The sequence below is a fragment of the Chiloscyllium punctatum genome, chromosome 24 (assembly GCF_047496795.1).
Source record: "Chiloscyllium punctatum isolate Juve2018m chromosome 24, sChiPun1.3, whole genome shotgun sequence".
NCBI classification, from domain to species: domain Eukaryota; kingdom Metazoa; phylum Chordata; class Chondrichthyes; order Orectolobiformes; family Hemiscylliidae; genus Chiloscyllium; species Chiloscyllium punctatum.
This window is the reverse complement of record NC_092762.1, coordinates 20,033,516-20,056,577: the sequence shown is the minus strand read 5'-3', so window position 1 is coordinate 20,056,577 and position 23,062 is coordinate 20,033,516. Positions and strand designations below refer to the sequence as shown.

At 47.0% G+C, this 23,062-nt stretch overlaps 1 long non-coding RNA gene across 1 annotated transcript; it reads right to left on the bottom strand.

Annotated features, from left to right (window-relative positions):
• Positions 1-385: 385 nt before the first annotated feature.
• LOC140494450 (uncharacterized) lies at positions 386-21,405 on the bottom strand. The gene is made up of 3 exons (XR_011963991.1): positions 21,306-21,405; positions 9,992-10,133; positions 386-1,059 (listed from the first exon to the last, which is right to left on the bottom strand). It is a non-coding gene; the product is annotated as an uncharacterized lncRNA (long non-coding RNA).
• Positions 21,406-23,062: the final 1,657 nt, after the last annotated feature.

Below are 23,062 nucleotides of genomic sequence, written 5' to 3'. Positions count from 1 at the left end.
GTGCTAATGTCCAGTATCCTGGTTCCAATGGGCCTGCAGGGTGGTGCGTATTCTTGTCAGGTATCTGAGTGTCACTCAGTCTAGGGAGGCTTTGTGGGGCTTCAGTACCTGAGGGCACTGTGGATGCCCTCGGGGCTGCAGGAGCGATTATGCTATTGTGAGGGAGGAAGTCTGTTATCAGATCATCTGAGGAGTGTATTCCTTCAGTCTGGAAGCTGTTTTGATGATGTCTTATTTTGCTGTTTAGTTCCTGAGCTAGTTGTAGTCAAGCTGAGGGGGATGTCATTTCCCCCTTTTGACTTTTGCGATGTGCTGATTTAGACCCGTTTGAATAAAGGCAAGGCTTATCAGGACCAGCAATAGCACAACTGAAATCAAACTGGCACAAAACACCTCGACAGGGTAAAGACCATTGAGACTTGTTCTGTAAATGAACTGTCTGATCTTCTTGAGTTTTTTTATTTCAAAAATATACTTTATTCATACAAAATATTTTGATGATCTGTACAATTGGTCATGCCATGCATACATAAACATTCCATTTCTTTGTATACAGAGATCGAGTAATCATTCATATATACAGGTCTGTACATTTACAATGCATATATTTAGCTGAGGCGCTGGCAGACCTGCATGTTTTGATTGGGAATTCTTCTTCTGTTTTAGATATCCTAATCCTTGATCCAGAAATGACCAATATGATGAAGATCAAGCTTACCCTGTTATGTGGACTCATCATCGCCGGCATTAGTGCTCAAAAAGGGACTGTTTATCTGTGAGATTCAGAGCAGCCAGAGATTGTGTACCATTTACGCCACAATGATGTCCTTGTGTGCCAAGAGACGGATTCCTTCGATGCATGGAATGTTACCAAAAATGATTTCTGCAATGGTCAACGGGGTTGATGTCCAGGAAGTGAAGGGCCAGCAAGCCTCGCTCTTTGCCTCGGAGGCCTCCAAGATAACCTTCCGGTCCAGGGTCCGCTCGGTGGAGCAGGACGAGATGTGCTCACGTTTCTTCTTCCAGAAGGTGCACAAAGAGAGCTCCGTGCTCAGCAGCCTGAAGGAATAAAATGGCTCGATAACGTCATCTCAGGCTGACGTCATAAGGATCAGCAAATCCTTCTGTACCAGTCTGTATGACTTGAAGTGCAGCCTCCCAGTCGTTCCTGTCCTTTATCGTGGAGGTCTTAAGATGACAGAACATGGGAGAGGCTGGACCAGCCATTATCTCTGGACGAGCTGACCAAGGCCCTCGAGTCCTTCGAAAAGAATAAAACTCCCGGAAGCGACGGCTTACCGGTCAAGCTCTATTCCGCTCTGTGGGACTTGATTGGCCAGGACATGCTGGAGGTGTATGTCAGTATGCTTCGGGCAGGTACCATGAGTGAATCCATGAGGAAAGGCATCATCACCCTCATCTACAAGCGAAAGGGGGAGAGGGAGGAAATCAGAAATTGGAGACTAATCTCACTATTGAATGCAGACTACAAAATCTTGGCAAAGGTCATCGCCAACCGGGTCAGGTCTGCTCTGGGACTGGTGATCCACCTTGACCAAACCTGTGCTGCACCGGGCAGGAAGATCTCTGGGAGTCTCACACTCCTCAGGGATACGATCGCCTATGTGCAGGACAGAGGGTTGGATCCCTGCCTCATCAGCCTGGACCAGGAGAAAGCCTTTGACAGGATATCACATACGTATATGAGAGATGTTCTCTCCAAAATGAGCTTTGGGGAGGGAATCTGTAATTGGATCAGACTGCTCTACACCAACATTGTCAGTGCAGTCTCCATCAATGGGTGGGAATCAGATAGCTTCCCAGTCAGATCTGGAGTCAGGCAGGGCTGCCCTCTCTCTCCTGCCTTGTTTGTGTGCTGCATAGAGCCATTTGCCGAGTCCATCAGGAAGGATGCGAGCCTGAGAGGGGTAACTATTCCTGTCAGCGGGGGTCTGCAAGTTAAGGCCTCCCTGTACATGGATGAAGTTGCCGTTTTCTGTCCATGCACAGACCCTTGTGCATATGTGACCAGTTCAAACGGGCCTCGGGGGCCAAGGTCAACCGAGGCAATTGTGAAGCCATGCTCTTCAGGAACTGGGCCAACCAATCCTTCATCCCCTTCACTGTCAGGACTGACCACCTGAAGGTGCTGGGTATTTGGTTCGGAGGGGCTGGAGCATGTGCCAAGTCTTGGGGGGAGCATATCAAGAAAGTGAGGGAGAAACCGGGCAGATGGAAGCTATGGTCATTCTCTATCGCGGGGAAAAACCATCAGGTGTGAGGCACTGTCAGTGTTGTTATATGTGGCGCAGATCTGGCCTATTCCCTGTGCAGTCGCAATCACTCGCGCCATCTTCCATTTTATATGGAGATCAAAGATGGCCAGGGTCCGAAGGGACTCGATGTACAAAGCTCTGGGCAACGGGGGGAAAACAATACACCAAATGCCACCCTCACCTTGATGGCCACATTTGTGTGTCACTGCATCAGACTGTGCGTGGATCCCCGGTACGCAAGCACAAATTGTCACTACATACTGAGGTTCTACCTGTCCCCGGTATTGCAAAGGATGGGCCTGACCTCGCTGCCGCGGAACGCTCCGAGTAGTTGGACCGTTCCCTGTCACCTGTCCTTCGTAGAGGAATTAATGAAGAAAAACACCTTTGACCAAAAGTCCATCAGGAAGTGGTCAGCATATAGTGACCTTGAGACCCTTCAGGAAAAGGAGAGGACAGATCCTGTTGAGAGGTTCTCTGGGCAGACTGTCAAAATCATTTGGTAGAATGCCTCATCATCAGAACTTTCCAACAAGCACCAAGACATGGCTTGGCTGGTGGTGAGAAGGGCTCTGCCTGTGAGATCCTTTGTGCACGCCTGGACTCTCTGCCACACCGCACGCTGCCCTCAAAGCAGCTGTGGAGGGGACGAGACTGTCATACATCTCCTTTGGTCTGGTTTGACTCTGGTTCCTCTCTCAGTTCCCCATTGTGTCCATCTCCATCATCTCCCCCCTTGGAAGGGGCTCGTGCGATGACCTTGTAATGATGGAGATGAACCTAGGCGGAACGTCCGGTGACCTTAACAGCAATCGGGGTGGTGAGGAGGAACCTGGAAGGGTCCCTCCCACCGCAGCCTCCAAGTGTCCAACTCTTGATGAGAACAAAGGAGCCTGGTTCAACAGGTCGGAACACTGCTGAGGGAGGGGAGCTTTTCATGGGCAGCACAGACTTGGGAGTGAAGACCTCACAAAAGTTTAGTCAAGGAAGGAACAAATGAGGACATGTCCTCAGTCATGTGATGGAAGTTAATAGGGGAGGAGGCATCATTCCAAGGTGTGCAGAAAGCTTGACTGTAGATGGTTTTGGCTGGGGACAAGCGGATTTTACCCACAGGAGTGCATCCTTGGTGGAACGGTACCAGAGACAATAACCTCACCCAGAAAAGACCTGTCTCAGAAGTCAATTTTTATCGCCCTGCAGCCTGTGGGCAATAAGCACAATGAAGTTGGAGGTGGATCCCAAAATGAGAGCATAATTCCTCATTAATATCACCAATAAAATGGGGGCCATTGTCAGAGGACTGGCAAAAAGGAATACCAAAGTGAGGAATAATCTCTTTGAGCAAAATATTTACAAAGGTTTTGGCAGCAGTGTGGGAGGTGAGGTAAGGTTCAACCCATCTAGAAAAAAGCATCAACAATAACCAAAACGTACTTATGGTGCTGACACCATTGCAACTCAATAAAGTCAAGCTGAAGAGTTTGGAAGGGTCCTTCAGGGAGGGGTATCTGCCCAGTGGGCAAGGCACACCCTTACCCGGGTTGTGTTCTTGGCAGAGGAGGCATCGAGCACTGACACTTTGGGCCATCTGCTGGAGACGAGAGTGCCACCAGATGGTCAAGAGGAGGTCAGATGTCGAGTGAGCACCACAAAGAGTAGCATTGTGGTGACAGTTAATGACCCATAAGGCAACAGCATCAGATATACGAATATGACCAGCCGGAGTGGTCCAGAGTTTAGTAACAAGATTACAATAGCAGCCTTGGACCACAACAGCTTTTCAGAGACAGAGGCATCCCCCTGTAAGCTAACACCATTTTAAATGGTTGGCATCAGTTTGTCAGAGTTCGACTCACCCTTGTCAGAGCTTTCAGTCTGGCTCATCATTTTAAGCACAATCATAAGATAGCCACAAGAGGCACCTTTTGCGACTTCATCAGCAGCACAATTACCAGTGTCGACAGGGGATTGGCCAGTGGTATAGGCAGCACATTTGATAACAGAAGCCTACTTTGGGAGCAGAAGTGTGGTTAAAAGCTCTGAGAAGAGCTGGTGGAGAGAAATGGGAGGAACTGAAGATATCAAAAGCCCACGATTCTTCCAGAGCTGACCAAAATCATGCACAACCCTGAAGGTATAGTGGGAGACAGTATAAATGTTAACACGAAGGCCTGTCCCGAGGACACAGGCATGAATCAGGGCAAAAAGTTCAGCTTGTTGGGCAGAAAAGGGAGTCTCAAAACAAGCTGATTCCAGGACAGAACCATGGTAATCAACTATCACATAGCCTGAGAGGTGAGTACCTGCATGGTCAGCAGAAGAACGACCATCAGTGAACATATCGATGTCAGGGTCTGGAATAGGGCTGTTGGAAAGATCTGAATGAATTTGGATTTCCTCATTGATGAGGAGAAAACAGTCATGATCTGGAGTGGATAAAAGTGATGGGGGATGCGCAAGGAAATCGGCAGGATTAATGATGGTACTGTACTTAAAGGTCAGCTGGGGGTTGAGGAGGTAAACCTCATCACGGTTTTGGTGAGCAGCAGTCAAATGTTGAGTTACAATTGTCCCAACAGATTGATCGCTGCATAAGAACTGAAGACGACAATGTCCTGCTGAAGTGTGAGGTTTTCTGCGGACTGCAAACAAAGATAAAAAGCGGTAAGGATCTGAGTACAATGGGGATGTCCTAAGGCAACAGAGTCAAGTTTAGTGGAGAAATAGGCAACCGGGTGGTGTCAATCTCCATGTAGCTGAGTGAGAACTGAGGAAGTGCAGTCATCCAGAATAGTGCAGTGAAGTTGGAAAGGTGTGTCATAGAGGGGCTTTCCCAAAGCTGGAGCGTCGAAATCTTGCTTTGCCTCTGAGGAGAGCTCGAAGGTATCTTCATAGGAAGTAAAAGGGGTCAACATCTTAACGATGAGGGCAGTGTTACTGATCCATTGTCAGCAGAAGTTGATCATGCCCAGCCACTGGCGTACCTGTTTCGCAGTTGTCGGGACCGGGAAGTTGACAATAGTAGTGATGCGGCTCTGTTCAAGAGAGTGTGAGTCAGCTGACAAGATGAAACCTAGAAACTTTACTTGGCGTTGTGCAATTGAGACCTTTTTGGGAGAGACAACATGTCCCAGACATTTCAGATAGTTGAGGAGGAGGATGACATCAGAGCGGTTAGATTCTTCATTCAGACTGGCAACAAGGAGGTCATCTACATATTGGATCAGTGCAACCCACCTGTTAGGGTGACAGACCGAAATTGTTTCCATAAGGCCTGAGAGAAAAGGGTTGGAGAATGTATGAAGCTAGAGGTAGTCAAGTCCACATCAACTGCTGGCCATTAAAAGTAAAGGCAAATAGGTACTGACTGTCTTCGTGAAGAGGCAGAGAGAAAAAAGCATGTTGCAGGTCAACAGCAGTGAAAAATGTAGTGTCTGATGGTACCGAGGCTAGATTTGGAACCAGGGCATGAAGTGTTGGGAGCTCTTAAGTCTTGAACCAGTCTATACTGGTCTGGCTTGCCAGGTTTTGGGACAGCCATAATTGGAATGTTACAGGGTGATTGGCAAGGGACCAGGATGCCTTGGTGGAGAAAGTCATCAATTACAGCAGTGAGGCTCGGTATTGCCTGTTGTTTCAGCGGGCATTGGCAGATGGATGGTAGAGTAACATTTGGTTTTAGAGCGGTCCGTCAGTCTAACTTGAGATGATGTTTCAGCCCATACATCAGGGTGGACCAAATCAAGGACATCCCGACTTTCATGGTGCAGGAGAGTGGTCCGGTGAGAGGTAGGATTTGGATCGTAGAGGATAGTTATCCCTCCTTGGAGTGTTTGCAGATGATAGCAGTGTGGATCAGCCCTGGTGATTGCACGGTGGATCAAAGAGCCCAGGTCTTTAGTGTGATGAGGCGGATTGGCCTTCCGGTGATGTGAGGGACTGTTTCCATAGGTGAGTGAGTATTTGAACATAATTTGCTTCACCATCTGGCCAGAATTGGTATAGTCCATTCAGTATCAATGAAATCCCTGAAAAAAATCTTGGACTGTCCGATTGTAAGCAAGGGTGACATGACTTCCAGAGCTTTGGGGGTCAAGTGACCACCATTGGGGTTTAGTGGACATGTCCAGTTGGCATTCACCTGAGTCAGAATCAAATTGGACACCAGCAGGGGAACAGGCAAATGTGACTTGAAAGGCACACAGGAGATCTCATCCCATTAGATTTCAGGATAATGTGGTCGTAATCACAAGGCGGTGGTCCAGGGAATAGCCTTGGAAATAGACAGGAACTGGATCAGAAACTGGATAACGATGGGTTTCTCCTCGAAAGCCAGATAATATTTGGGTCTTCTTAGAGATTGGAGAGTTCTTGTCAGATTTCACTGAGGACATTGGGGCTCCTGTGTCAATCAGAAAGGGATACCTTCTGTTTTCAACTTGAAGTAAGACTGTAGGTTCCTGCTTGCAAGACACAGACTTCAAAGGAAAGTTACTTCGTCATTGGGAAAAGGGTTTTTTTGTGAAAAATTAGTGAGTCATCCTCTGCCTCTCGCTTGCATCAAAGGGTGATTATTACTAGGGAGCTTCCCTCATCGTAAGGGTCCTGGGGGTAATTTCCATATCTACCTCCTTGACTCCCCCTTGTTGCCCCTTTGGAACAATTAGAAACCCAATGAAAAGGTTGGCCACAATTGAAACAGCCACATGTCGGCAGGCACAAGCACAGTGATATGGGTCACCATGATTAAAACGGCTCTGAGGGAGTTGTCTGGGAGGGACCCCCAGCCACGTCCATGGCCTCAAAAGGGAGAAGGACGAATACTACAACGCATAGGTAGTTATTGAGAAGTCTCTTCGTGGACAACAAATTCCGACTTTACGTGGGTCGACGCCTTGTCTTTACTCTGATGTTGCCATAAAGCATTAATGGAACAATGGAGTTGATTGGGATTAGTGTCGACCCAGTCCAGGTTATTTGTCTTGACTGCGATGGTGACAGAGGGTGGCAGACAGTTCAATAACAGAGTTATATTTAGCATTGAAAACATGGAAATTCAAAACTCGATCCCCAGAATAGGATTCATAACATTCTCGGAAGCATTCAGCAAAGTATTCAGCAGACTCCTAACTTTTAGAGTGAGGTTCGAGGATATGAGTAGGTCAATAGGTTTCATCAGTAAGGTGGATGCAGCAGCAAGGATATCATCCTGTCGCTGCTGACCCTGAACCATGACGTTGGCGAGGGCAGCAAAATCATTTTAACCAACGCGTTCAGTGGAACAGGCATATTCATTGCAGATAAGGATCTGTTGAATAAGGGCCCAAAGGCCATAGAGTCATAGAGATGTGCAGCATGGAGACAGACCCTTCGGTCCAACCTGTCCATGCCGACCAGATATCCCAACCTAATCTCGTCCCACCTGCTAGCTACCGGCCCATAACCCTCCAAACCCTTCCTATTCATATGCCCATCCAAATGCCTCTTAAATGTTGCAATTATACCAGCCTCCACCACGTCCTCTGGCAGCTCATTCCATACATGTACCACCCTCTGCGTGAAAAAGTTGCCCCTTAGGTCTCTTTTATATCTTTCCCCTCTCACCCTAAACCTACGCCCTCTAGTTCTGGCACTCCCCCACCTCAGGGATAAAACTTTTCCCAAGTCCATCTCCCAAGTCCTCAGAAACGTTTCACAACAACTTTCCGATAGGAAGGAGACCAGAATTGCACACAATCTTCCAACAGTGGCCTAACCAATATCCTGTACAGCCGCAACATGACCTCCCAACTCCTGTACTCAATACTCTGACCAATAAAGAAAAGCATACCAAACGCATTCTTCACTATCCTATCTACCTGCGACTCCACTTTCAAGAAGCTATGAACCTACACTCCAAGGTCTCTTTGTTCAGCAACACTCCCTAGGACCTTACCATTAAGTGTATAAGTCCTGTTAAGATTTGCTTTCCCAAAATGCAGCACCTCACATTTATCTGAATTAAACTCCATCTGCCACTTCTCTGCCCAGCTCTTGTGCAGTGCTGTCATAAACTTTAATTGTCGTGCTCGGGAAATCAACAAACTGTTGGAAGCCTTGTGGCGGTCCGGAGCATTACAGAGAGAATGGACATAATTCCATTCAGGGATAGTGGAGTTTTGACCAGCAACGCTAGCCTGTGGATTTGGCAGTTGTCTCCTTGGGAACAAGCCCAGAGCAAGCATGTCATCTCCCAAATCCTCAGAAAAGGAACTCAGCGAGGTTTCTGATCACTGGACGAGTTGTGGCAAGACACGGTAAGACTTTTTAGAAGACTGGTGAGATCTCGACTTTAGTTGACTGCGAGTATTCCAAGCAACAGAGTCGGTAAACTGAGAAGGGGGCAGAGGGACAGGCATAGCTACAGCAGCAGCATATGTCCGAGGATGAGCTGCAGCTGCCGAACTAATGGGAATCTGAGGAGCATGAGAAGATGCGGCGATAGCAAGGGTGAGTCCAGGTGGGAGAATGACAGGGGCCAGTGGCAGGGGAACAACAGGGATTTGTGAATTAGATGCAATAACAGTTTGGTAAACAGGAGGTTGAATAATCTGTGCGAAAGGGGTTAGGGCAGGGGGTGCTTGACTTGTTGATGAGGCAGGGGCTGGAATAGCTGGGGTTGATTTAAGATTCGCTTGTGGGTTAGGTGGGGATAGGGAGGTGGTGGTGCAAGATGCATTTAGGAACACCAATCATTGAAATCTGAATTTTTGTTGTCTCCCTCACCCAAATCAAGGCCAACCATCAAACTGCACAGTTCTTTTTGTTTATCAGTCAACGGTGACTTTTATTTTTGTTTCTGTTGATGTTTGACACGAGAACGTTCATTTTTGAGGATGTCGGTTGATTTCATGATATGATTATTATTCAATTCAATTCCAAATTTGGTGGCAGTATCCACTAGCTGCCACAATCCAATCAATTCTTTCATTTCTGAGCCTAGGTTTCAGCGACAAATCAGTTGTTGGGTTGATTTAACCAATTGAGGACCTTTAGGGCTGTTCAGTGGCCACTGCTCATCACCCAATGTCTTATTTAAGGGCCTGAAAGTGTTTGCAGGCTTTCAGACTTATCTGGATACTTTTCACATAGTTTCACCAATGACGAAGACAGATCTTCTGTCTTATCTATATTATTACCCATATTAAAACAACCTTCCTTTTATAGTCCCAATTTAAGGCCTTCACTATTCAACAACCCGACAACAAACAACAAAACTAATGACTTTCACAAACTCTTCTCACCTTTCCAAAACCACCAGCAGTCTTGTTACAATGTATCACAATACTTGCTTATCTCGTCTTTCACAGAACAGTTTGGAACTCAATTCAGATAACATCAATTCGACCCAATCTGAGTCCCCAACTCATTTGAAATACTTCCTCATTGAAATACTCCCTGACTCCTTTTTATCAGAGTCCCTGACTCTACTTCGGATCCCCATTTGCAGGTCCCCAACTTGTTACTGGGAGTCTCTGACTCCTTTTTTAAGAGTCCCAACTTTATTTTGGATGCCCGATCAGCAGGTCCCTGACCTGTTAATGGAGTCCTTTTTTTCACAATAAATTCTTACCAGACCGATCCTTTTCGTGCTGGACTTATACGATAGACAGTGAGGGGTTGAGTCAACCGCGATTTGAATGTTAGGAAAACCAAACGGAGAGAATACTCACGTCTGGCCGGCCGATTCCTCTGCACTCAATACTAGAGGACTCAAGGCTCTTACAACGCTTCTCACAATCCATCCATACCGAGTCCGAGTCACAGCACCAGATGAAGATCTGGACCCCCAGCTGAGCCTCTCGGTTCCATGATCTGTCAATAAACATTCACAATCAGTCTGGCTGTTTAGACTTCACTCTTTATTTTTCATATGGCCAGGCACAGAGTATCCAGAAATACAGAGATTATGCAGTTCCACGTTCCTCGGAGGGCCTGCACACATTCTTAAACCAAAGACATTTTTATGCCTTTCTTAAGTAAGGGTACAGGCCAACATTGTATAGTACATTCAAACAATTACCAATTAATACACGATACTGCTTTATTTGACAGCTATTTAGTCCAATGATATTTCCTGGGAACTAACTTTATTTTCCAACTCTCAGGCCACCCTTATCTCACTAATCGAGCCATTGCACCTGCATCTGAAAGTCTCTCAGAATGGCCAGTAATGTCTTATCTTGTCAAGTTATTTCTGTGTTTTAAAGGGTGCATTGTCTGCTAATCTCTATTGACTAGACTGTGGTTAGTCGGTTATGCAGCTCTTGCAGAATTAGCAATTAGTAACTGAAAAGTCTTTTTATGCAGCTTTAGTAGAATTGTCAGTTTGCAGCCTCAGAGACATTTTGCCATGTTTGCATCGAGAAGCCCTCTTGAAGCTGAAGTCATTAAGAGCCTCTGTTACGTGGTTTCCCCTGACAACAACCAGTTACTTCAGCCTGTATTCAGGTTTCAGATCCTTAGTGGTGCATATAGGCATCAATGATATAGATAAAAAAATCAAATGAGGTCCCGCCAGCAGAATTTTGGGAGTTAGGAGCCAAGTTAAAAAGTAGAACCTAAGAGGTAGTAATCTCAGGATTGCTACCAGTGCCATGTACTAGACAGAGTAGAAATGAAAGAATGCACAGATGAACTTAGGGCTTGGATTAGTTCCTGGGGATATGATGTTATTGCTATTACTGAGACTTGGTTGAGGAAAGGGCAAGATTGGCAACTATCCCAGGATATTCAGGCAGGACAGAGAGGGGAGTAAAAGAAAGAGTTGCATGAAACGTCAGAGAAAATGTCACAGCTGTGTTGAAGGAGAGCAGTATGCACAACCCGTGCAGTGAGGCAATTGGGCAGAGCTCAGAAACAGGAATGGTGCGGTAACAATGTTGGGGCTGTACGATAGGCCTCCCAACAGCGAGGGTGAGATAGAGTTACAAATATGGAAACAGATTATAGAAAGATGTAGGAGCAATATGGTGGTGGTGATAGGAGATTTTAACTTTTCCCAATATTGACTGGCATTTAATTAGTGTTCGAGGTTTAGATGTAGCAGAGTTTGTAAAGAGCATTGTTGTGAAGTTGGAGACGTGTACTGTACCTTTCAGGGAGCTGAAACTTCTGGCTGGCACAAAGTGTGCTGAAAAATTCAAAAATGTAACATTTGGTTGTGCAAGAAATAGCTGGAGCTGCATTGCCATTGTACACAACAAATTCAAATTCAGTTCAAATTCTGCCCCAGATACCAAAATCCAATTGAGTTTGTATTTTACAGTTTTGGATGACATCAAAGCAATGAGCTGGTCAGATGCCTTAGGGTATATAAAATCGAGTATTGCAAACAGCAGCCAAGCACCAACAACTGCCTGCAGCATAGCTCTTTGAAAGGTACCTGTCCATCAGAAATTCGGGCAGCAGAAATGTAACAGATTACGGCATGAGGTGAGATTCTCTATGCGTCTGGTTTAAATTAGCAGAAAGGTTTACCCTGTGTCAGTACAAACATCCAGCAGGGCTTTTTTAGAGCTGTATGTAAATAGTCCACCTTGGGAAGAGGCCATACTGGACCTGGTGTTGGGGAATAAGCTCAACCAGGTGGTTGAAATTCCAATAGGGGATTACTTAGGGAATACTGATCACAGTTCTGTGAGTTTTAAAATACTCATGGACAAAGACAAGAGTGAAGAAAACTAAATTTGGGGAAGGCCAACTGTACCAAAATTCGACAGGAGCTGGGGAATGTAGCTTGGGAACAGCTGTTTGAGGGTAAATCCACATTTGATATGCGGCAGGATTTTAAAGAAAGATTGATTGGAGTGCATGGCAGACATATCCCTGTGAAAACAAGGGATTAAAAACGGCATGATTAGGGAACTATGGATGACAGGGGAAATTGTGAGTCTAGCTAAGAGAAAAAAGGAAACATACATAAGGTCTAGACGACTGAAGACAGACAAAGCTTTGGAAGAATATTGGGAAAGGAGGACCAATCTGAAACACGGAATTAAGAGGGCTAAAAGAACTCATGAAATAGCTTTAGCAAACAAGGTTAAGGAAAATCCCAAAGCATTTTATTCATATATAACAATCAAGAGAGTAACAAGAGAAAGGGTTGGCCTTCTCAAGGGCAAAGCAGGAAAGATATGTGTGGAGTGAGAGAAAATGAGTAAGATTCTTAATGAGTACTTTGCATCAGTATTCACCGAGGAGAGGGACATGATGGATGTTTAGGTTTGGCATAGATGTTTGATTACTCTAGGTCAAGTCAGCATAAGGAGAGAGGAAATGTTGGGTATTCTAAAAGGCATTAAGGCGGACAAGTCCCCAGGTCTGGATGGGGTCTATCCCAGGTTACTGAAGTGAAAGAGGAAATAGGAAAGAGGAAAGAGGAAATAGCTGAGCATTAACAGATATCTATGCAGCATCCTTGAACATGTGTTAGGTACTGGAGGACTGGATAATTGCTAATGTTGTCCCCTTTTTTAAGAAGGGTAGCAAGAATAATCCAGATAATTATTGACTGGTGAGCCTGACGTAAGTGATAAGTAAGCTGCTGGAGAAGGTACTGAGGGATAGGATGCATTTGAAAGAAAATGGGTTGATGAATGATAGGCAACATGGTTTTGTGCAAAGAAGGTCATGTCTTACCAGTATAATAGAGTTCATTGAGAAAGTGACAAATTTGATTTAAGTGGCTGCAGATGTCAAAGACATTGACTTCAGTAAGGTATTTGATAAGGCTACCCACGGTAGGCTGATGGAGAAAGTGAAGTCACATGGGGTCCAGGGTATACTAGCCTGATGAATAGAGAACTGGCTGGGCAACAGGAGACAAAGAGTAGTAGTGGAAACATGTTTCTCAAAATGGAGAACAGTGACCAGTGGTGTTCCACAAGGCTCTGTGCTGGGACCACTGCTGTTAATGATTTACATAAATGATCTGGAAGAAAGTGTAGATGGTCTGATTAGCAAGTTTGCAGATGACACTAAGATTGGTGGAGTAGCAAATACTGAAGGGGACGGTCAGAGATTGGAGCAGAATGTAGATAGATTGGAGAATTGAGCAGAAAAATGGCAGATGGAGTTCAATCTGGGAAAATGTGAGGTGATGCATTTTGGAAGATACAGTTCAAGAGCGATAAATGGAAAAGTCCAGGGGAAAATTGATATACAGAGAGATCTGGGAGTTCAGGTCCATTGTATCCTGAAGGTGGCAACGTAGATCAGTAGAGTGGTCGAGAAGGCACACGGCATGCTTTCCTTCGTCAGACAGGGTATTGAGTACAAGAGTTGGCAGGTCGTGTTAGAGTTGTATTAGACTTTGGTTTGGCCACATTTAGAGTACAGCATACAGTTCTGTTTGCCACATTACTGAAAGGATGTGGATGCTTTGGAGAGGGTGCAGAGGAGATTGACTGGGATGCTGCCTAGTATGGAGGACGCTAGCTGTGAAGACAGGTTGAGTAGATTAGGATTATTTCCATTGGAAAGATGAATGTTGAGGGGGCACCTGATTGAGATCTACAAAATCATGAGAGGTATGGACATGGTAGATAGCAAGAAGCTTTTTCCCAGAGTGGGGGTTTCAATTAATAGAGGTCACAAGTTCAAGGTAAGAGTGGAAACATTTAAGGGAAATACCAGTGGAAAGTTCTTTACACAGAAGGTGGTGGGTTCCTGGAACCAAATTGCCAGCAGAGCTGGTAGAGTCAGGCACGATAGCGTCATTTAAGATGTATCCAGACAGATACATGAATGGGCAAGGGGCAGGAGGATACAGATCCTTAAAAAATAGGTGACAAGTCTAGGTAGAAGATCTAGATCGGTGCAGGCTTGGAGGGCTGAAGGGCCTGTTCCTGTGCTGTATTTTTCTACGTTCTTTTCTCTTTGGTCTGAGATCAGCAACTCCTCTCAGAATCAAATGCAGCACCAAGTTGTGAATCACAATGAGTTACAGGAGAGAGGGATCGAGGCAGTAGATCAGGAATGAAAATTGGAGCAGGGACTGGTAACAGCGGCTTCATTCTTCTTGGTGTTTAACTGGAGTTAGTTTATCAGAGTGAAGAGACCCAGGCACCAGAATGGACCATGAGACTGTTCTTGGGTTAATTTACTTTCAGCTGAAGAGAAGGAGCAGAAACTGGGGGGTTTGGAGAAACCACCTTCACATGAATGGCTCCAGCAGTAAGAAATTTCAGTCAGAAAGTTAGATTGGAGAAGGCTGGCGGAAGATTTGAAAGAAGTTTTCAAAATCATGCACAGCCTACCCAGAGTAGATAATGTGACGCCATGCTGACTAGTATGTCATGGTGCCATAGTCTTACCAGACCATAAGGGGCTGCTTCCTCATTCAAGAGAGAATCAAGTGGTGATGGTTTAATCTGAGGGTCAGCAAACCTCAGGCAAGGGAAGAGGTTGAGAAGGAAAGCCCTTCATGGGAACCTGAAACTGGCAATGGGTATTAAACCCACTGTTGACATCACACTGCTCTGCAAACCATTGACCCAGACAACTGGGCTCAACCAAATCCCTCCCAGTAGTAGAAGCATTGAGAATAAGAGGGTCGATTGCAAATACATTGCAAGAGAAGGAAATGGATGTGAGAAAGAAACTTCACTCAGCGAGTAATTAGATCTGGAAGACATTGCATGGAACAGTGGTTTTGGCAGAGTCAATCAAGGGCACTAGATGATTAATTGATGATAAACAATGTAAGAGAATGGCACATGGTCAGAAAGCTTGGACACAATGGGCCAACTGGCCTGTTTCTGTGCTTTTATAATTTGGTGAATCACAATTGCTAATTGAATCTCCATACAGTCAGTTTTGAAAATCAGACTAACATCTGCCATTCTGTATGTGAGTGAGGGAGGATTAGATCAATGTTTTGTGATGACTAATGACTGGAGTACTGCAGAGATTGGGACTGGGACCCCAGCTATTCACAAGATATGTCAACAATGCAGATAACAGATCAAAATGTAATGTATCAAAATTTGCAGATAATACAAAGGTATGTTAAATGGTCAGCTTTGAGGAGGATGTAAAGCTAATTGGATTGGCTGCGTTAGTGGGCAATTTGCGTGATAGATACAATTTTGTGTGGATAAATGTGAAGTTTTCCACTTTGGTAACAAAACCAGAAAGGCAGGTTATTTTAATGGCTGTAAATTGGGAGAAGGGTGTTTTTGTGTATGAGTCACTGAAAGGAAGTGTGTTGGTGCAGTAGGCAGTGAAGAAGGCTAACTACATGTTGGCATTCATAGCAAGAGGAAAGGAATAACATGTCTCACTGTGATTAAACAGGGCATTGGTGAGGCCACATCTGAAATACCGGGTGCAGTTTTGGTATCCTTGTTTGGGAAAGAATGTTCTTGCGATCGAGGGAGTGCAGTGAAGATTTACCAGATTGAATCCTGAGATGACAGGATTGACACATGAGGAGAGATTGAGGTAAGGATTGTATTCATCGGAATTTAGAATGAGGGATCACATAGAAACCTATAAAATTCTGCTGGGGCCAGCCAGGTTAAATGTAAGAAGGATATTCCTGATGGGGGCGTGTCGAGAGCCATGGGACACAGTTTAAGGTTTAGGGGTAAATCTTTTAGAGCTGAGATGAGGAGAAGTGTCTTCACCCAGAGAGTGGTGAGCCTGTGGAATTCACACCACAGAAAGCAGTTGAGGCCAAACAGTGTGTTTTAAAGAAGGAAATAGATATAGATCATGTGGTTCAAGGGACATTGGGGAAGGGTGGATTTAATGTATTGAGCTCAATGATCAGCCATGATCATATTGAATCATGGCTCAAGGGATCAAACAGTCGCCTCAGGCTCCTATTATCTATGTTTATATAAAGTGAGATATGGAGAATGTGAGGACTGCAGATACTGGAGATCAGAGCTGAAAAATGTGTTGCTGGAAAAGTGCAGCAGGTCAGGCAGCATCCAAGGAGCAGAAGAATCGACGTTTCGGGCATAAGCCCTTCTTCAGGAATGAGGAGGGTGTGCCAAGCAGGCTAAGATAAAAGGTAGGGAGGAGGGACTTGGGGGAGGGGCGTTGGGAATGCAATAGGTGGAAGGAGGTTAAGGTGAGGGTGATAGGCCGGAGAAGGGGTGGGGGCGGAGAGGTCGGGAAGAAGATTGCAGGTCAAAAAGGCGGTGCTGAGTCCGAGGGTTGGGATTGAGATAAGGTGGGGGTGAGGGGAAATCAGAAAGCTGGAGAAATCTGCATTCATCCCTTGTGGTTGGAGGGTTCCTAGGCAGAAGATGAGGCGCTCTTCCTCCAGGCATCGTGTTGCCATGGTCTGGTGATGGAGGAGGCCAAGGACCTGAATGTCCTTGGTGGAGTGGGAGGGGGAATTAAAGTGTTCAGCCATGGGGCAGTTGGGTTGGTTGTTGCGGGTGTCCCAGAGGTGTTCTCTGAAACGTTCCGATGTATAGGAGGCCACATCGGGTGCAGCGGATGCAGTAAATGATGTACGTGGAGGTGCAGGTGAATTTGTGATGAATATGGAAGGATCCCTTGGGGCCTTGGAAGGAAGTGAGGGGGGAGGTGGGCGCAAGTTTTGCATTTCTTGCATTTGCAGGGGAAGGTGCTGGGAGTGGAGGTTGGGTTGGTGGGGGGTGTGGATCTGACGTGGGAGTTAAACATAGAACATAGAACATAGAACAATACAGCACAGAACAGGCCCTTCGGCCCACGATGTTGTGCCAAACTTCTATCCTAGATTAAGCACCCATCCATGTACCTATCGAAATACCACTTAAAGGTCGCCAATGATTCTGACTCTACCACTCCCACGGGCAGCGCATTCCATGCCCCCACCACTCTCTGGGCGGCACGGTGGCACAGTGGTTAGCACTGCTGCCTCACAGCGCCAGAGACCCGGGTTCAATTCCCGCCTCAGGCGACTGACTGTGTGGAGTTTGCACGTACTCCCCGTGTCTGTGTGGGTTTCCTCCGGGTGCTCCGGTTTCCTCCCACACTCCAAAGATGTGCAGGTCAGGTAAATTGGCCATGCTAAATTGTCCGTAGTGTTAGGTAAGGGGTAGATATATATATAGATGTAGGGGTATGGGTGGGTTATGCTTCGGCGGGGCGGTGTGGACTTGTTGGGCCGAAGGGCCTGTTTCCACACTGTAAGTAATCTAATCTAATCTAATCTAATCTAAAGAACCTTCCCCTGACAACCCTCTATACCTTCCACCTTTCACCTTAAATTTATGTCCCCTTGTAACACTCTGTTGTACCCGGGGAAAAAGTTTCTGACTGTCTACTCTATCTATTCCTCTGATCATCTTATAAACCTCTATCAAGTCACCCCTCATCCTTCGCCGTTCCAACGAGAAAAGGCCGAGAACTCTCAACCTATCCTCGTATGACCTATTCTCCATTCCAGGTAACATCCTGGTAAATCTTCTCTGCACCCTCTCTAAAGCTTCCACATCTTTCCTAAAGTGAGGTGACCAGAACTGCACACAGTACTCCAAATGTGGCCTAACCAAAGTCCTGTACAGCTGCAACATCACTTCACAACTCTTGAATTCAATCCCTCTGCTAATGAACGATAATACACCATAGGCCTTCTTGCAAACTCTATCCACCTGAGTGGCAACTTTCAAAGATCTATGTACATAGACCCCAAGATCCCTCTGTTCCTCCACCTGACTAAGAACCCTATCATTAACCTTATATTCCGCATTCTTATTTGCTCTTCCAAAATGGACAACCTCACACTTGGCAGGGTTGAACTCCATCTGCCACTCCTCAGCCCAGCTCTGCATCATATCTAAGTCCCTTTGCAAACGACAAATGCCCTCCTCACTGTCCACAACTCCATCTATCTTCGTATCATCTGCGAATTTACTGACACACCCTTCGACTCCCTCATCCAGGTCATTAATAAAAATTACAAACAGCAGAGGACCCAGAACTGATCCCTGCGGACCTCCACTTGTAACTGGGCTCCAGGCTGAATATTTACCATCTACCACCACTCTCTGACTTCGACCGGTTAGCCACTTTTCTATCCAATTGGCCAAATTTCCCTCTATCCCATGCCTCCTGACTTTCCACATAAGCCTACCATGGGGAACCTTATCAAATGCCTTACTAAAATCCATGTACACTACATCCACTGCTCTACCCTCATCCACATGCTTGGTCACCTCCTCGAAGAATTCAATAAGACTTGTAAGGCAAGACCTACCCTTCACAAATCCGTGCTGGCTGTCCCTAATCAAGCAGTGTCTTTCCAGATACTCATAAATCCTATCCCTCTGTACCCTTTCCATTACTTTGCCTACCACAGAAGTAAGACTAACTGGTCTGTAATTCCCGGGGTTATCCCAATTCCCTTTTTTGAACAGGGGCACAACATTCGCTACTCTCCAGTCCCCTGGTACCACCCCAGTTGCCAGTGAAGACGAGAAGATCATTGCCAACGGTACTGCAATTTCCTCTCTTGCTTCCCACATAATCCTAGGATATATCCCGTCAGGCCCGGGGGACTTGTCTATCCTCAAGTTGTTCAAAATGCCCAACACATCTTCCTTCCTAACAAGTATCTCTTCTAGCTTACCAGTCCGTTTCACACTCTCCTCTTCAACAATACGGTCCCTCTCGTTCGTAAATACTGAAGAGAAGTACTTGTACAAGACCTCTCCTATCTCTTCCGACTCAATACACAATCTCCCACTACTGTCCTTGATCGGACCTACCCTCGTTCTCGTCATTCTCAGGTTTCTCACATACGCATAAAATGCCTTGGGGTTATCCTTGATCCTACCCGCCAAGGATTTTTCATGCCCTCTCTTAGCTCTCCTAATCCCTTTCTTCAGGTCCCTTCTGGCTATCCTGTATCCCTCCACTGCTCTGTCTGAACCCTGTTTCCTCAACCTTATGTAAGCCTCCTTCTTCCTCTTTACTAGACATTCAACCTCCCTCGTCAACCAAGGCTTCCTCACACGACCATTTCTTTCCTGCCTGATAGGTACATACATATCAAGGACACGTCGTATCTGCTCCTTGAAAAAGTTCCACATTTCCACCACATCCTTCCCTGACAGCCTATGCTCCCAACTTATGCTCCTCAAATCCTGTCTTACAGCATCGTAATTTCCCTTCCCCCAATTGTAAAATCTACCTTGTTGTGCGCACCTATCCCACTCCATAACCAAGGTGAAAGTCACAGAATTGTGGTCACCATCACCAAAATGTTCACCCACTAACAAGCCCATCACTTGTCCCGGTTCATTACCGAGTACCATGGCCTCCCCTCTGGTTGGACAATCTACATATTGAGTTAGAAAAGCTTCCTGGACACACTGCACAAACACCGCCCCATCCAATCTACTCGATCTAAAGAGCTTCTAATCAATATTTGGGAAGTTGAAGTCGCTTCTGCACCTTTCCAAAATCTGTTTCCCAATCTGTTTCTCCACATCTCTGCTGCTATTGGGAGGCCTATAGTAAACATCCAACAAGGTGACTGCACCTTTCCTATTTCTGACTTCAGCCCATACTACCCCCAAAGGCAGATCGCCCTCGAACTGCCTTTCTGCAGCCGTTATACCATTTCTAATGAGCAATGCCACCCCCCCTCCTTTTTTACCACCCTCCCTAATCTTACTGAAACATCTGTAACCAGGAACCTCCAACAGCCATTTCTGTCCCTCATCTATCCACGTTTCCGTGATGGCCACAACATCGTAGTCCCAGGTACCGATCCACGCCTTAAGTTCACCCACCTTATTTCTGATACTCCTTGCGTTGAAGTATATGCACTTGAGCCCATCTCTGTGTCCGCAAGTATTCCCTGTCAGTGCTACCTCTCCACAGCCTCCCTACAGTCTTGGACATTCTGACACACAGCTAGCTTCCTTGCTGGACACTACAAGTCCGTATCCCATCCCCCTGCCAAATTAGTTTAAACCCCCCCCGAAGAGCAAACCTACCCCCCAGGATATTGGTGCCCTTCTGGTTCAGGTGCAACCCGTCCTGTTTGTACAGGTCCCACCTTCCCCAGAATGCAGTCCAATTGTCCAAATACTTGAAGCCCTCCCTCCTACACCATCCTTGCAGCCACGTGTTCAACTGCACTCTCTCCCTATTCCTTGCCTCACTGTCACGTGGCACTGGCAACAACCCAGAGATGACGACTCTGTCTGTCCTAGCTTTTAGCTTCCAGCCTAACTCCCTGAGCTCTTGAATGACCTCCCCACCCCTCTTCCTACCTGTCGTTGGTGCCAATGTGTACCACGACTTCTGGCTGCACACCCTCCCCCTTAAGGATTCTGAAGACACGGTCCGAGACGTCTCGGACCCTGGCACCCGGGAGGCAACAAACCATCCGAGAGTCTCGCTCATGTCCACAGAACCGCCTGTCCGTCCCTCTAACTAGAGAGTCTCCTATAACTAGCGGTCTCCTCCTCTCCCCCTTTCCCTTCTGAGTCTCAGAGGCAGACCTCACGCCACAGACCCCTTCACTGCAGCTTACACCTGCAAGGCTGTCCCCCCCAACAGTTTCCAAAGCTGTATACTTATTATTTAGGGGAACCCTGCACTGCCTGCTTCTTCCCCTTCCCACCTCTAACTGTTACCCAGCTACCTCTGTTCTCCGGCGTAACTATGTCCCTGTAGCTTCTATCAATCACCCTCTCAGCCTCTCGAATAATCCTCAGTTCATCCAACTCCAGTTCCAGTTCCCTAACTCGTTCGGTGAGGAGCAGGATCTGACTGCATTTCCTGCAGACGAAGTCGGCAGGAGTATCGGTGGTCACCCCTACCTCAAACATCCTGCAGGAGGAACATTCCACCGCCTGCGCTGCCATGACTGTACACTTTGTCTCCAAAACAAGAACACTGAGTCAATAACACTGAGTCACTTACCTGTGGACTTTAAAGTTAGGTTAGAGGAGGAGGGTGGAAGGGAGGCCCTACGAAGTAGGGCCTGGGGTCGAGAACACACCCACTCAAATACTAATCACTTACCTTCCCGACCAGCTCTGCGCTCCAACCTCACTTCCGTCCAGCTCGCGCCGCTCTCTGCGGTGAAAAGTCTCCCGGGTTCGCTTTTACTCGGCCGCTGCTCCCAGTTGCGGAGGAAGTGGTTTTTCCGGAACGCTGATAGGGATGGGGAGGGAAATATATCCTTGGTGGTGGGGTCTGTTTGGAGGTGGCAGAAACGATGAAGGATGGTACGATGTATCTGGAGGTTGGTGGGGTGGTAGGTGAGGACCAGTGGGGTTCTGTCCTGGTGGCGATTGGAGGGGCAGGGTTCAAGGGCAGAGGAGTGGGAAGAGGAGGAGATGCGGTGGAGAGCATCGTCAACCACGTCTGAAGGGAAATTGCGGTCTTTGAAGAAGGAGGCCATCTGGGTTGTTCGGTCTTGGAATCGGTCCTCCTGGGAGCAGATGCAGCGGAGGTGAAGGAATTGGGAATATGGGATGGCATTTTTACTGGGGGCAGGGTGGGAGGAGGTGAAATCTAGGGAGCTGTGGGAGTCGGTTGGTTTATAGTAAATGTCTGTGTTGAGTCGGTCGCCCGAGGTAGAAATGGAGAGGTCTAGGAAAGGGAGGGAGGAGTCTGAGACGGTCCAGGTAAATTTGAGGTCGGGGTGGAAGGTGTTAGTAAAGTGGATGAACTGTTTAACCTCCTCGTGGGAGCATGAGGTAGCACCGATACAATCATCGATGTAGCGGAGGAAAAGGTAGGGGGTGGTGCCAGTGTAGCTGCGGAAGATGGACTGTTCCACATATCTGACGAAGAGGCAGGCATAGCTGGGGCCCATGTGGGTGCCCATGGCTACTCCTTTGGTTTGGAGGAAGTGGGAGGATTGGAAAGAAAAGTTGTTCAGAGTGAGGACCAGTTCAGTCAGTTGAAGGAGGGTGACTGAGGATACTGGTTGGGTCGGCAGGAGAGGAAGAAGCAGAGGGCTTTGAGGCCTTCGTGATGGGCGATGGAGGAGTACAGGGACTGGATGTCCATGGTGAAGATAAGGCGTTGGGGGCCGGGGAACTGAAAATCATGGAGGAGGTGGAGGGCGTGGGTGGTGTCCCAAACGTCGGTGGGGAGTTCTTGGACTAAGGGGAACAGGACAGTGTCGAGGTATGCACAGATGAGTTTGGTGTGGCAGGACCAGGCTGAGACAATGGGTCGGCCGGGGCAATCAGGTTTGTGGATTTTGGGCAGGAGGTAGAAACGGGCGGTGCGGGGTTGTGGGACTGAGGTTGGAGGCAGTGGATAGGAGATCTCCTGAGGTGATGAGCTTATGGATGGTCTGGGAGATGATGGTTTGGTGGTGTGAGATGGGGTCATGGTCACGGGGGCAGGAGGTGTCCGCGAGTTGGTGTCTAGCTTCAGCGGTGTAAAGATTGGTGCGCCAAACTACCACTGCGCCTCCCTTGTCTGCCGGTTTGATGGTGAGCTTAAAAATGTGTTGCTGGAAAAGCGCAGCAGGTCAGGCAGCATCGAAGTATCAGGAGAATCCACGTTTCGGGCATAAGCCCTTCTTCAGGCTTGCCTGACCTGCTGCACTTTTCCAGCAACACATTTTTTCAGCTCTGATCTCCAGCATCTGCAGTCCTCACTTTCTCCCGGTTTGATGGTGAGGTTGGGGTTGGAGCGGAGGGAGTGGAGGGCTACGTGTTGTGAGGGTGAGAGGTTTGGGTGGGTGAGAGGGGTGGACAGGTTGAGGTGGTCAATGTCGTTGCAGCAGTTGGATACGAAGAGTTCGAGGGCGGGTAAGA